Below are 12,943 nucleotides of genomic sequence, written 5' to 3' on the forward strand. Positions count from 1 at the left end.
TCCGCTTGAGAACTTTGGGGCTGAAGAAGAGAACTGTTTCCTTATGGACGCAGCAGCAACTCCTAGAGCAGCAGAGTTCCCACCTAACAAAAATCCATCTAATATCCTAAGATGATTAATTTAGAGCCAGTCACCAATCTGTTCCCAGACTTTGCCTTCTCAGACAGCTGGGCTGGCTTCTCTTTCCAGATGATGTGCTATGGCTGGGATGCCTTTCTTCTCGTTATTTATAACGTTTTCAGCTTGAATGCAATTATTGATATTTTCTTTAAGAGTTACCATTTCTTTTCTTGCCTGTATACATAATTTCCATCCTTTGACGCATATGAATTTATTACAACCAGAGTCCTGAGTCCCACTCAGAATAACATCTTCCCAAGACTTCGGGAGAAAATCTCCATTCTTCTCCTGACTCCTGTTTTCCCAGCGTGTGTTCCGGCATCTTCAGAATCCTGTGGTATCCTGTGGCACATGCCTAAGTCCTGATTTTTCCTATTGGTTTCCTATTACACACAAGCACATCTCCCCTCTTTGGAAAGTTCTAGAGACAGGTAGAGTATAAGCAGGGCCATCTGACACTCAAAGGAACTAGGTTGGTACATGTGGAAGGACTTTTTCAAACTTACAAAGCTAGGAAATGAGGTAGGGACCTGAAGTTCAGAAGTTTGTCTTTGTCATGGCTGTGTGTGTGTGTGAGTGTGTGTATGTGTGAGTGTGTGCACGTGTGTGTGTGAGTGTGTAACTGTGCGTGAGTGTGTATGTGTGTGTAACTGTGTGTGAGTGTGTGTGTGTATATATGTGTGTGTGTGCATGTGAGTGTGTGTGTGTATGTGTGAGTGTGTGTGTGAGTGTGTATGTGTATATTGAGTGTGTGTATGTGCGTGTGAGTGTGTGTCTATGTGTGTGTAACTGTGTGTGAGTGTGTGTGTGTATGTGCGTGTGAGTGTGTGTGAGTGTGTGTGTATGTGTGTGTGACTGTGTGTGAGTGTGTGTGTATATATATGAGTGTGTGTATGTGCATGTGAGTGTGTGTGTGAATGTGTGTATGTGTGTAACTGTGTGTGTGTGTGTGTATTTTGCATCATATGGTATCAGAGGTGATATTACTAGAATAACAGGCATCTGAAGGTAGCCTCACTGTGACTTTGGACATATAAGTAATCTCTGCCTCAGTTTCCCCATTCCCCTGCTTCAATTCCTATCATACCTGCGTAAAATGACTCTAATATAACATACGTTAAACATTCGGTTACTTTGGGAATTTTATTCTGAATCTTTTCTTCCATGTAGATGTTTTTGATTCATCAATTAACCGTTTATTACATTTTACTAGCCTACTTAGCTCTACTAAAACACTGTGATATTTGGGGCTGTAATGAACTCCTGTGAATCAAAACCTAACCTGCAAGACGTCCATCTTGCAAATACGTCCTCAGTCTCGTTTCCTAACATCTTGTCCTCTATCCGGACAGCTTCTTAGCCAACACAGGAAGATACGAATATTTGCTCCTCTATATGAAATGTTTCCAACATCACTTTATACAGCAGTCTGCGTCTTTCTTTTCTTTGCTGGTACCACCTTGAAGACATCTCCATGTTCCTGCCTATGGAACGTCCTCATAGTTTTCTTTGTTGAATTTTCCAGGTGGGTCATGTGTCCCTGAAGGAGGAGGCTGTAACTTAGCCCTCCTTGGGTGGACACTTTACCTCTTTGCAATTGTGCCCTGTAGAGACACATGGTCGTTTTTGCTCATACATTATATGTGTTTTCTCTAAGACAGACTGAACGATGCCATTCCTTAAGTGTCTTTACTTCTAATTTTGATAAATACTATTATCTAAATTGCTTCCAATAGCTCATACTAGTTTATCTTGCCATCCTCAGTGAATGAGGGCACAAAGGGGGCTCTGCCCATAGCCTCGTCTACCTAGGGAGAACTTCATTGCATTTTAAATTAGAGAGGTGGGTATGTTTTCGGTGGTGGGTTTTCTTAAAGGTATGCTTGAGGAATCACTTGTTTAATTCATATTTTTGTCATTCAGGACCTCATTTGGCTTTTCAAATTCCTCCCATATATTGGTTTATTATTCGCTCCTAGAAAAGCTGTTATATTCTGTCTAGTGTTGAGGGTCTTGTATTACCCTCTCTAACCTATTGGTCATTTGCATAGGAAAGCCACTGGCTCCCATGTCTAAGTCTGTCCTTTACAACCTTGTCAAATTCCTTCATGAATGTAAATACTTTTTCAGTTGGCACGATTGGATTTTATAGATATACCATCATGTGTGCCAAAATGGTGAATAGACTGTAATCTTTCCATTTTTACCCAGCTCCTACGTACCTCCATTGGCCAGCAATGTATTACAACATTAAACAATACTGGTGATACCGTGTGCTTTCTTTAATCCTGAAAGTCAGGAAATATTTCTAGTATTTCCCGTTTTTGTATGCACTGGGCACTGAGCTCAGTCCCCACAATGCTATTTGTCTCTGATATGTGTATTAGGGAAGGTTTTCCTCCCTGCCAATCTTCTCTGGTACCTTTCTATTACTACAGTAGTGCCAGGTCCTTGTATGGCTTGGGTCCCAGAGTCCTGACTATGGGACGGGAGGAAACTAAGAAATGAAAGACACTAAAGAATCAGCAGACACATGAACACACAGACTGGGATGGTGTGGTCTGAGTTCTCTGATGGAGAGTTGTTGCAGTGCCATGGAAGCTTGGTGTGTCAGCTAATCTGAGGAGGAGCGGTCTCTGTGGGTGAGTTGTCTTTTAGACTGTAAAACCCACCCAGTGGGTTTACTGGCTTCTGTAGATATTTTCTAGACATACTGTCAACATTCACATTCAGACTTGACAAAGGCACCTGAGCCTCACTGGAGAAGACTTGTTTCTGAAACTCTTTCCCGCCTTCTCTTTCATGTTCTGTTTTCATGAGTGCTCTAGTTTCCATGGGGCTGAAGCATCCTGGTCCTTGACACAGCCATGCCCCTTGTCACCAATACACATCCACTCAGGAACTTGCTCACTCCCTACACAGTGATTTAAGTGGTGTCACCTCACTCTCTCACTTAATGTTACTCTTAAAATCTACAATCATAAATTTTATTCATATATTTTATATTATGAAAACAACCTGAGATAGTTCAACCTTCTGAAAAAAATCCAATGTGGTCACAATATGTGGTTCTTAAATATATCATTAATTTCGTCTTGGGCTAACGCTTGGTTTAGGATCACGACCTTCTATTGTCCATATCTAGTGTAGAAATTCTGGACCTAGCACAATGACCAACTATGTATGTGTGTACTGTCAGATATTTTTAGTGAATGCTATGCTCAAGTCATATAATGAATTTCAAAGGTTTCAGACTCATTTAAGATGTATTACATGGGGTTTTCAGGAACCCATTTTATCTTTTGATTCTAGAACTATTTCCCACACACTATTTCATTTTCCATTTTTATGAATGTTCTCCATTTTGGTAATGTACCAATCATTATTTTAAGTCACTCTATCCAAAATACAACCTGTAGATTGATTTATCTTTTCTGCTGTTTGTTTTTCTCTCTAAACTCTATGATCAACTCTCACGTTTACAGATTTACATACTTGCCTTCTCTTTTGGAGAGGGGGGGCGACTCTGTTCTTTTCCTAAGTTGGAAAGTTGGAACTTTACTATTTATTTGCATTATTTTTCACTGCCTTGCTTGTGTCTATTAATTTATCAACTTATAGTTACTTGGAGCGACAGCTCTTGAAGGCATGTTGTTTGTGACAAGTGTGTGTTCCCTGCTGTTTTATTCTGCAGCATCAACCACGGAGTCTTTCTCTGTCAGGCATGGGGTGCCCTCTAGACAGTTATCGGAATCAGTGGATTCAGAGTCAACAGACCCCTGGCAGAGGAAAGCGCCCTTTATCCTGCCTCTACCCTGAAATATGCTCGATTGCATCATGTTTATCGGGTGCCTGTGGGCTGTGCTTTAGGGAAAGCACTGCAGAGCTTCAGCCAAACGGTTCCCTCCCCATCCTAGAGTCCCGAGGATTGGTTGCCTGATTTTTCAACAAAAACATATTTTGATAAATTGTTTGAGCTGGCAACGATGTTTGCAGAGTCCTTGCCCCAGGGCACCAGGCTCATGTCCATCTGCAGGTCTGTGCAGTAGTAACAACACTGCTGTTTTGGACTTATCTTAGAAGACTGCGGTGCTCTGTAGACAATGTTCTTTGTTAGTTTGCTAGTTTTACCCTCTCAGGTTCCCAGAGCAGCAGGGAGAAGAACGGGGGCCCAGGGAGAAGCTGGAAGCCACAGTTTCTCAAGGGTTTTCAGTCTCCTGCTAGAGGCAGAGAAGACTGGGTTATGTGTAGTGTGTAATCTCTTCCACATTGAATATTTTGACTTGATGTAACATATATATATATGTGTGTGTGTGTGTGTGTGTGTGTGTGTGTGTGTGTGTGTCCTTTGTCACCAATATATATTTGGTATATATAAGTGTATATGTACATATGTGCAAATATATTTAGCTTTAAGGTATAATGTTCATAGAGTTTGTTTTCTAACTTTCGGTTTATAAGCAATAAAACCTGAAAACTATCTAGTGTTATTAACTCCTGAAGAATCATGAATCAAAACAGTCCCATGCCTCCTCAGTTCCTGCCTCCAGGTTCCTGCCTTGGCTTCCTAGATGACGGGCTGTATGCTATCAGATGAAATACACCATTTCTTCCCATGTTGTTTTTGACCAATGGTTTGTTTACTTTTTCCCACAGCAACAGAGAAGCAAGTAAGAAAAATTTCTACCCCTCACCTAGTTGCCATTTAATTGAAAATATTTTTGAGATCTCTGAAATTTTTAAGTAGACAACACATTGTTCTTAATTCTGGTCTCTGGTGACTTTTCTTATGAGGACATGAATCTTGTTCTGAAAACTTGGCTCTCAGTACCTGGTCAGCCCGGGGTGGTTTCACACTGGGAACCAGAGGTTTACAGGCCCCTGGGAGATATAACTATTCAGTGTATAATTTGGCCTTGATGGAGTGAGAGGGAGCAACAGAGCCCAAACAGCTTCCCCTACCTTACTCACACCCCAGGTATAGAACCTTCTGGAAATCCAGACACAAATCCTGAGGCTTAGATCTCGGTTTCTATGCCCATGTCATTTCTTCTCTTGGGGAATTTGTCAATTGAAGCTTCCTCACAGCTGTGAATGAGGCCCCTTCCAATGCCTTGACATCTTATAAGATGTCAGATAATAGAGGAAAAAGTTCCCTAGAGGTAAGGCAGACATTCTAGCATTTTCTCCACTGACAGAGCTTTTAGGCAGAGAAAACAGTCTGAAATATGTGTCCGATGGTGCTGGAGAGGTATCTCAGTGACACAGGGCACTTGTTGCTCTCACAGACAATGTGTGTTCAGTTCCCATGAGGTGGCTCACAACCACTTGTAACTCCTGCTCTTAGTAACTCCTGACATCAGAAGGCATCAGGTACACACATGATATACACACACACAGGAAACTCATATATGTAAAATAAAATAAGGAAATCTAAAATAAAAAATTATGAAAGTATGTGACAGGTTTCTGTAACATTGAGAAACTCCACAAGGTTAAGTTTACTCTATATTTTGAAATAGGATCCAGCTGTGTAGCCGAGGTTAGCCTCAAACACATGGTGCTCTTGTTTTAGCCTCCTTAGTGCTGGGATTAGTAGACTATTTGAATGCTTAGGAATGCTCCATGCAAGTGATCTTGTGGGGTGGGGCCTCAGTAGGTCCTTGATCCTTCAACATCAGTATTTTCTCAAGGAGGCAGAGAGTCTGTTGGAGAGAATGGAAATAACATGTTCTGCAGGGACAGTAGCTGCTACCTGACAGCTTTTGTTCATGGTGCACCGTGAAGATGCCTGGCATTTACCTTCTCCTTAGCTGAATAAGATGAGACTGAGGAGATCACCCCCAAATGGGCCATGTTCTTCTTGGCCATGTTCTGACTCAATGTATGACAGTGCCTAAAAACTCATGGTGGGTTTGTTCACTGCGCCCTATTGAACTGTGACGATCACAAAACTTCCTTCCAGACAGAGCTCAGCGAGGAGAGACGAACATATACCAATTCTGTTTCAATTAGTCAGTGGGCCTGGACAACGAGAGAGATGCCTACAGATTTTAATTGGTCTCAGGAGAGGAGAACAGAGTGTACTGTGGTGTCCTTGTTCACCCTGACATTGCATTATCTGGGCCACAGGGCAGCTGCAATCTTTCCCTGGGGGCTCAGGATGTCTGCCTAGAAATAAATTTCAAATTCAGCTTTAACCTTTTTACCGCCATGTTACTTCAACACAGATATTCTTCAGTGGAGTTAGATGTAAGAGATGTGAAGTCTGCTTCACTTCTAAATGGGTCAATCTGGTTCCTAGAGTACAGGCCCTAGAGGATATCACTGCTGAGGGACAGATAATTTGTTGGGGGATAGATAGTGTGTAATCAGGCAGAATGATCGGCAGTGGATTAGCTGAAGTTTGGGCCTATGCCCCCATGCTAATATCATCTGACATCCCAGAAAAACCAATGGTTTTGCTTCTAAATGTCTTGGGTGTCTTCATCAATAAAAAAATAATAGCTTTTTTTCCTCTAGAAAACAACTGGAGGTCATAAAATCAGGATACGAATCCTACTGTCTTAGTCAGGGTTTCTCTTCCTGCACAAACATCATGACCCAGAAGCAAGTTGGGGAGGAAAGGGTTTATCCAGCTTACACTTTCACGTTGCTGTTCATCACCAAAGGAAGTCAGGACTGGAACTCAAGCAGGTCAGGAAGCAGGAGCTGATGCAGAGGACATGGAGGGATGTTACTTACTGGCTTGCTTCCCCTGGCTTGCTCAGCTTGCTCTCTTATAGAACCCAAGACCACCAGCCCAGGGATGGCACCACCCACAATGGGTTGGGCCCTTTCCCCTTGATCACTAGTTGAGGAAATGCCTTACAGCTGGGTCTCATGGAGGCATTTCCTCAAGGGAGGCTTCTTTCTCTGTGATAACTCCAGCTTGTGTCGAGTTGACACATAAAACCAGCCAGTACACCTACCCTGTTCGAAGGGGATGGAAAGGTCTCATGATCAAATGGCATTCTCTGTGTCAGAGTTTGCTTTTCTCCCCACATTTCAGCTTGGTAGGCTCACAGGCCCTGTTAGTCAGCACAGGCTAGGGTTTGCTGAGACAACAACAAAAGTGTACCTCCTTACAGCTTGATACAGGTCAGAGGGCTTTCTAAACAAATCTGACTTGCTGTCACTCAGTAATCTTGTCCTCTCAGGGACCTTCAGTATTAGCCATAGTGGAGGGAGGGGACTGGTGGATAATTGAGTTGAGCTTACACCCTTCCTTCACCATATCAGATAGGAAATAGCACACGGGACTTCCTTCCCACACATGCTCAGGACCCAGAATGAATCTCATGACCCTATTGTGAACTTGGGAATATGAGGGGCCTTGCATAGTGTTCAGGGGACAGGTGTTGATACTCTATGTTCCATGAGTTCTGCTTATCTTCATAGACCCAAGCCATGCAGGGCTTAAAAATGAATTAAGGTTTATTCGACAAACCTACCAAGTACTGTCGACTAGGGAGTCAAACATCAACATGGTAGAGGTACACTGCAGATGTGCATTGTGTGGGTGCGGGGCTTCTTTTCTTGAGGCAAAGTCTCCCTATATAGTCCAGTATAGTCTGCAACTCACTATGTAGCCCAAGCAGGCCTCACCTTTGTAATCTCCTGCAAGTGTGATATGACGGGGAGTGGGGGAAAGTCAAGCAGGTAAATTATCAGGCAATGCACTGTGACTGGGGTATGAATGGAGTACATGAGAGACAGGCAAGGCATGGGCTCTGGAAGAGTCATTCAGACTCTGGCTTTACAAGAGCATAGACTTGAGGGGATTAAGGGATGGACTAGGAAGTGGTCAGAGGTAGCGTCCAGGTAGAGGGTTTCTACAGGAGAGATGAGAATTGAGCCATGTCCACCAGATTCTACATTAACTCAGGCTTCTTAAATTAAAAAATGAGTCAGGAAATACTGAAACTCCCATTTCCAAGAATCCCACATGAAACAAAGGTTTGAAAGGCTGAGGAAGGGAGATCACAAATTTGAGGCCTGCTTGAGCTGCATAGTGAGTTGCAGGTTATACTGGGCTATATAGTGAGATTCCACCTCAAGAAAAGAAGCCAATATGCTTACACACACACACACACACACACACACACACACACACACACACACACACCAGAAAACAAATAATAAAGACTAAAAATGGAGGAAACAAAGATATTCATATATCTGGGGAGGTTCAATAAAAGTATAGGGGTTTATTACATTATTTTGCCAGAAAATCACTGAGGGCAGAAGTTCCATCTCATTCATTATTCATAACCACATCACACCACCACTGATGGTTGACATTTGGCCTAAAACTTGGGTCCTTTACTCAGAAGCATAATTTCCAGAGACTAAGACAAATAGAATCTTTTCTGGATGTATGGTCCCAGAAGCTTGGGTGTTTGAATGCTTTTGTGTGTGTGTGTGCGTGTGAGTGTGTATGTGTGTGTGTGTGTGTGTGTGTATGAATGTGTATAAGGGTGTGTATGTACATGCATATGTGCATGTATGTGTATGTGTGTATGTATGAGTACATGTGTGTATGTATGTATGTACGTGTGTGTGCATGCATGTGTGTATGAGTATCTATGTGTGTGTATTAATGTATGAGTGTGTGCATATGCCTGCATGTGTATGTGCATGTGTATTTGTAAGTGTGTGTGTGTGAGAGAGAGAGAGAGAGATATTGATTGATTGATCGATTGATTGATTGATTCTGGGGATGGAATTTGGGTTAGTTATTTTTCTCATTGCTATGAAAACATACCTGTATGATGTAGGGAGGTGTTTATGCATATTTGAAAGCCATAGATTGATGGAGTATGTCTTCCTCAATCCCTCTCAACCTTATTTTTTGAGTCAGGATCCCCAACTAAATCTAGTGTCACTAATTCAGTCAGTCTAGCAATTAAAGCTGTGTACTGCTCTTGCAGAAGATCTGAGTTCAGTTCTCGGTACCCACAACAACCAGCTCTCTAGCTCCAGGATCTGAAGCCTCTAGCTTTTTCAGGCATCCCACACACTCATGTGTGTATACATATATGTGGACACACACATAAAATGGTATTTCTTAACTGTACTGTGCACACTGGAATCATGTGGGAAGTTTTTTTTTTTTTTTAAACACCTACTTATTTGCCTTCTAGAGAGAGAAAGAAAAAGCATGGGGGCTGTTGATGGATGGGAGGTGAGAAAGATCTGGGAGAAGTTAACAGGTGGAAAACCATGATCAAAATGTATTATATACAATTTTTTAAATGTATGAGGAAAAGAAGTCTACCAACGTGTGGTTTCTCCCCATAGCATTAGTGCTCTGATTTACTTGGTGTACAGCACAGGTAAGACATGAAGATGATTTTAAGTGCCCTAGAAGAATCTAATCCTCGACCAAGATTGAAAAAGGGACTTTCCTCGTGTGTAGACTCTGTCTCAAACAAATACTATTCTAAGGGCTGTTGTGTTAATGTCTTCATTCCATGACTTTGAATATTCACTTTTTGCAACCATATGCCGAGTTTTTTTTTCATTTGTGTTTTTTTTAATTTATTCTTCTCTCACACATTAACATCCTGATCAAAGGTTCCCCTCAGTACTCTACTCCTCCCTGTAAGCCCCAACCTCTCAACCTCCCCTCTCCCCCAGATCCTGTTTTGTTACAGGGAAGAGCAGGCCTCCCAGGGATAATCAACTAAACAAAGCATAACCAGTTATATAATACTAGGCACAAACCCATATATCAAGGCTGGACGAGCCAACCCAGTAGGAGGAAAAGGGTCCCAAGAGCAGACAAAAGAGTCAGAGACACCCCCAACACCACTGTTAGGAGTCCCCAAAGAACACAAAGCTACAGAGCCCTAACAAATGTGCAGAGGGCCTAGCTCAGACAATGACAGCCTCTGGGATTGCTGCTTCAGTGTCTGTGAGCCCCTATGAGCAAATCTCATCTCAGAATTGCAGGTGGTCCCTGACTTAAGACGGCGTCATCCCACCTAAGCAGAAAGCATGTTTAAATCAATCGCCTCGTATTCCCTACACCCTGGCCCAGCAGCACAGTCCACTGTGAAGTTTCCTTCTAGCTCCTGGCCATGTGGGTGGCCGGGAGCTTCTGTGTGACTCACTTTACTGCTACTGCTCAGTGTAGGGATCATGGTCTCCATCTCGGGAACCAAGCAGAAGATCACAACTGTATGCTCTAAGTAAGACTTCTCCCAAACGCATACGGCTTTCACACTCTCCAGGAGTTTAAAGGTCGTTAAATACATCACTTTTAATTCAGAAAATATTTTTCTTAAAAAGAGGGCTTCTATACAAAAAAGACCAGAAGAAGAAAACATGCACCAATATTATTCTTGACATTTTTGTATGTTTATATACATGTGTCTGCGGATTCACGTATATGTGCTCACACAGGTGCGTGTGGAGGTTAGAGGTAGATGTTTGTGCCAACCACGCTCATGTGCCACCTGATAAACCGATGCAGGATTTCTCACCTGACTGCAGAGCTCACTGATTCAGCTGGCCTAGCTACTGACATTGCTCTGGGGATCTCCTGCCTCTGCCTCGTGTGCCGGGATTATAGATGGGAGTCACATCTGCCTGAAGTTTTTGTGGGTGCTGGGGATCTAGACTCCAGCTTTCACGTTTGTTAGCAAGTGCTTTATCGGCTCAGCCATCTCCCCAGACCCAACCTGAATTTGAAAAGATTATTCTCCCAACCTAGCGCGAAGCTGGTGAAAATTACTGCATCATTTCCATTTTCTAGAGGACAGGATTGCAGCCAGGGGGAAGATAAATGACTGGCTGGAGCTTGGCCGCCCCTGAGCAGCAAGGCTGCATTTCAGTGTGAATCATCTCAGCAGAGGTGCAGCATTCTATGGTGCTTGTGTCATCCTTAGCACCGCTGCCTGAGGTAGTGTGACCATGGAGGAGCCTTCTAGCAACCCATTGAGAAATCTGTGGAAAGGGATACACCCAGCCAGGTTCACACTTACGGCATTCTGCCACCTCTCTAACTCACTGTCCCATCTTCAAGTGTGCCAGCTCGCCCAGATGCTGTCCTACAGAGTCTAGAAGGGGCCACATATGGCCCCTGAGCCCTGAAATAAGTTTGGAACTTAACTTAATTTAGCTTTAAAAATGCATAGACACATAGAGTCACTGGAATTGCTGGACAGTGCAGTTCAGAGTAGCTCATTAAAAGACCCCTTGAGAGTCATGACACAAGGAAAAACATTTTTTTCATTTTAATGTGTGTGTGTGTGCATGTGTGTGTGTTCATGTGCATGTGTATGCATGCATGTATGTGTGTTGTATACATGCAGGTGCATATGCTTGCATACAGAAGCCAGAGCACAGCCTTTGGTGGTGTTCTGCAGATCTTGTCTTGCTTCATTTTGAGACAGAGTCTCTCATTGGATTGGCACTCACCCAGTAGGCTGGCCTGACTGGTCAGTGAGACCCACAAAGCCCCTACCTGTCACAGCTCTGGGATTATTAACTTGTGTTGCCATGTCTTGGGTTTTGTTTATTAATGTGAGCAGTGGGGCTTGAAATCAGGTCCTTTTGCTTGCCAGACAAGCACTTTGATGACAACCATTTCCTTAGACCCAGGAAGAATCCTTTATTCATGCTCTGTAAAGGGAGTTGTTCGGTCTTCTGCTCAAACATTGATAAGCATAAAACACATCAGAATTGAGTGTCTACACTTCAGTAACGATTGTCACATGTCCACCAGGATCTGAGTACTCACCATTTCTTGCAGGCTCCTTTCTCCATTTCCAATGCCTCTGACACTCATCGCCTGGATTATTCCTACCTGTCAGGGGATGGCTAAAGCGGCCCTCTCCACACAAGCCTCCAACTCTGTCTCCTCACTCCCTTCTCATTTCCAAAATGAAATGCATCTCTCTCCCAGAGCCCCCATGGTCTCATTACTTATTCAGCTCTAGGGGTGAGAAGCGGTATACTGTAGCATGCTGAGGGTTCTGACAGAGAACATAATGACTAGAACAAGAGATGTTCCCCACAGGCTCATGTATTTGGATGCTTGGTCCCCAGTGGGAGGTACTGTTTGGGCAAGTCATGGGACCTTTAAGAGGTACAGCCTTGCTGAAGATGAGCTTTGAAAGTTTATAGCATTGTACTACCCTGCTCTCTGTGTGTCTTTGTGTCTGTGTGTCTATCCCTCCATCTTTGCCCTTTGTGTGTGGTTGAAATGTGAGCCAGCTTCTTGCCTTTCCCACCATAATGAACATCTAGCTTTCTTGAACCATAAGCCAAAGGAAACCCTTCCTTGGGTCACTATGTCCCTGGTATTTTAGCACAGGAACAGAAATGTAACTAACACTGAGAAAGATACAGAAACTCTGAAAAGCCAAAGGAAGTCATGCTGAAGTCTGGCTAGAGCCTGAGTCATCTGAGGAGCATTGGGAAGGCAGAATAATGTGTTCACGGACATGTTGGGAGAAGGTCTTTGAGAGAAGTACTGCACAAAAGCACGGAGAGTGTTTACCCAGAACACACTGCAAACACATGGATGCCTACAGTCTTCTGCCTACCTCAAGTCGCACTGCTTAAAGTGAATAGAAATGAGAAGCATAAGTCACAATACCTAAGACCTCACCTCAACAGTGAGTAAGCACAATCCGGGTGATTGCTCTGCAAACTTCTAGGAAGAAGTGTAGTAGTTACAGGCACACCTCCTTCAAGCTAATGAGCAGGCTGGCAGCTAAAAGTCCACCAACTAAACTACAGGTGCTGTTTGTGAACACGAACGAGGCGTTGG

This window comes from Rattus norvegicus, chromosome 13, assembly GCF_036323735.1.
Source record: "Rattus norvegicus strain BN/NHsdMcwi chromosome 13, GRCr8, whole genome shotgun sequence".
Taxonomy (NCBI): domain Eukaryota; kingdom Metazoa; phylum Chordata; class Mammalia; order Rodentia; family Muridae; genus Rattus; species Rattus norvegicus.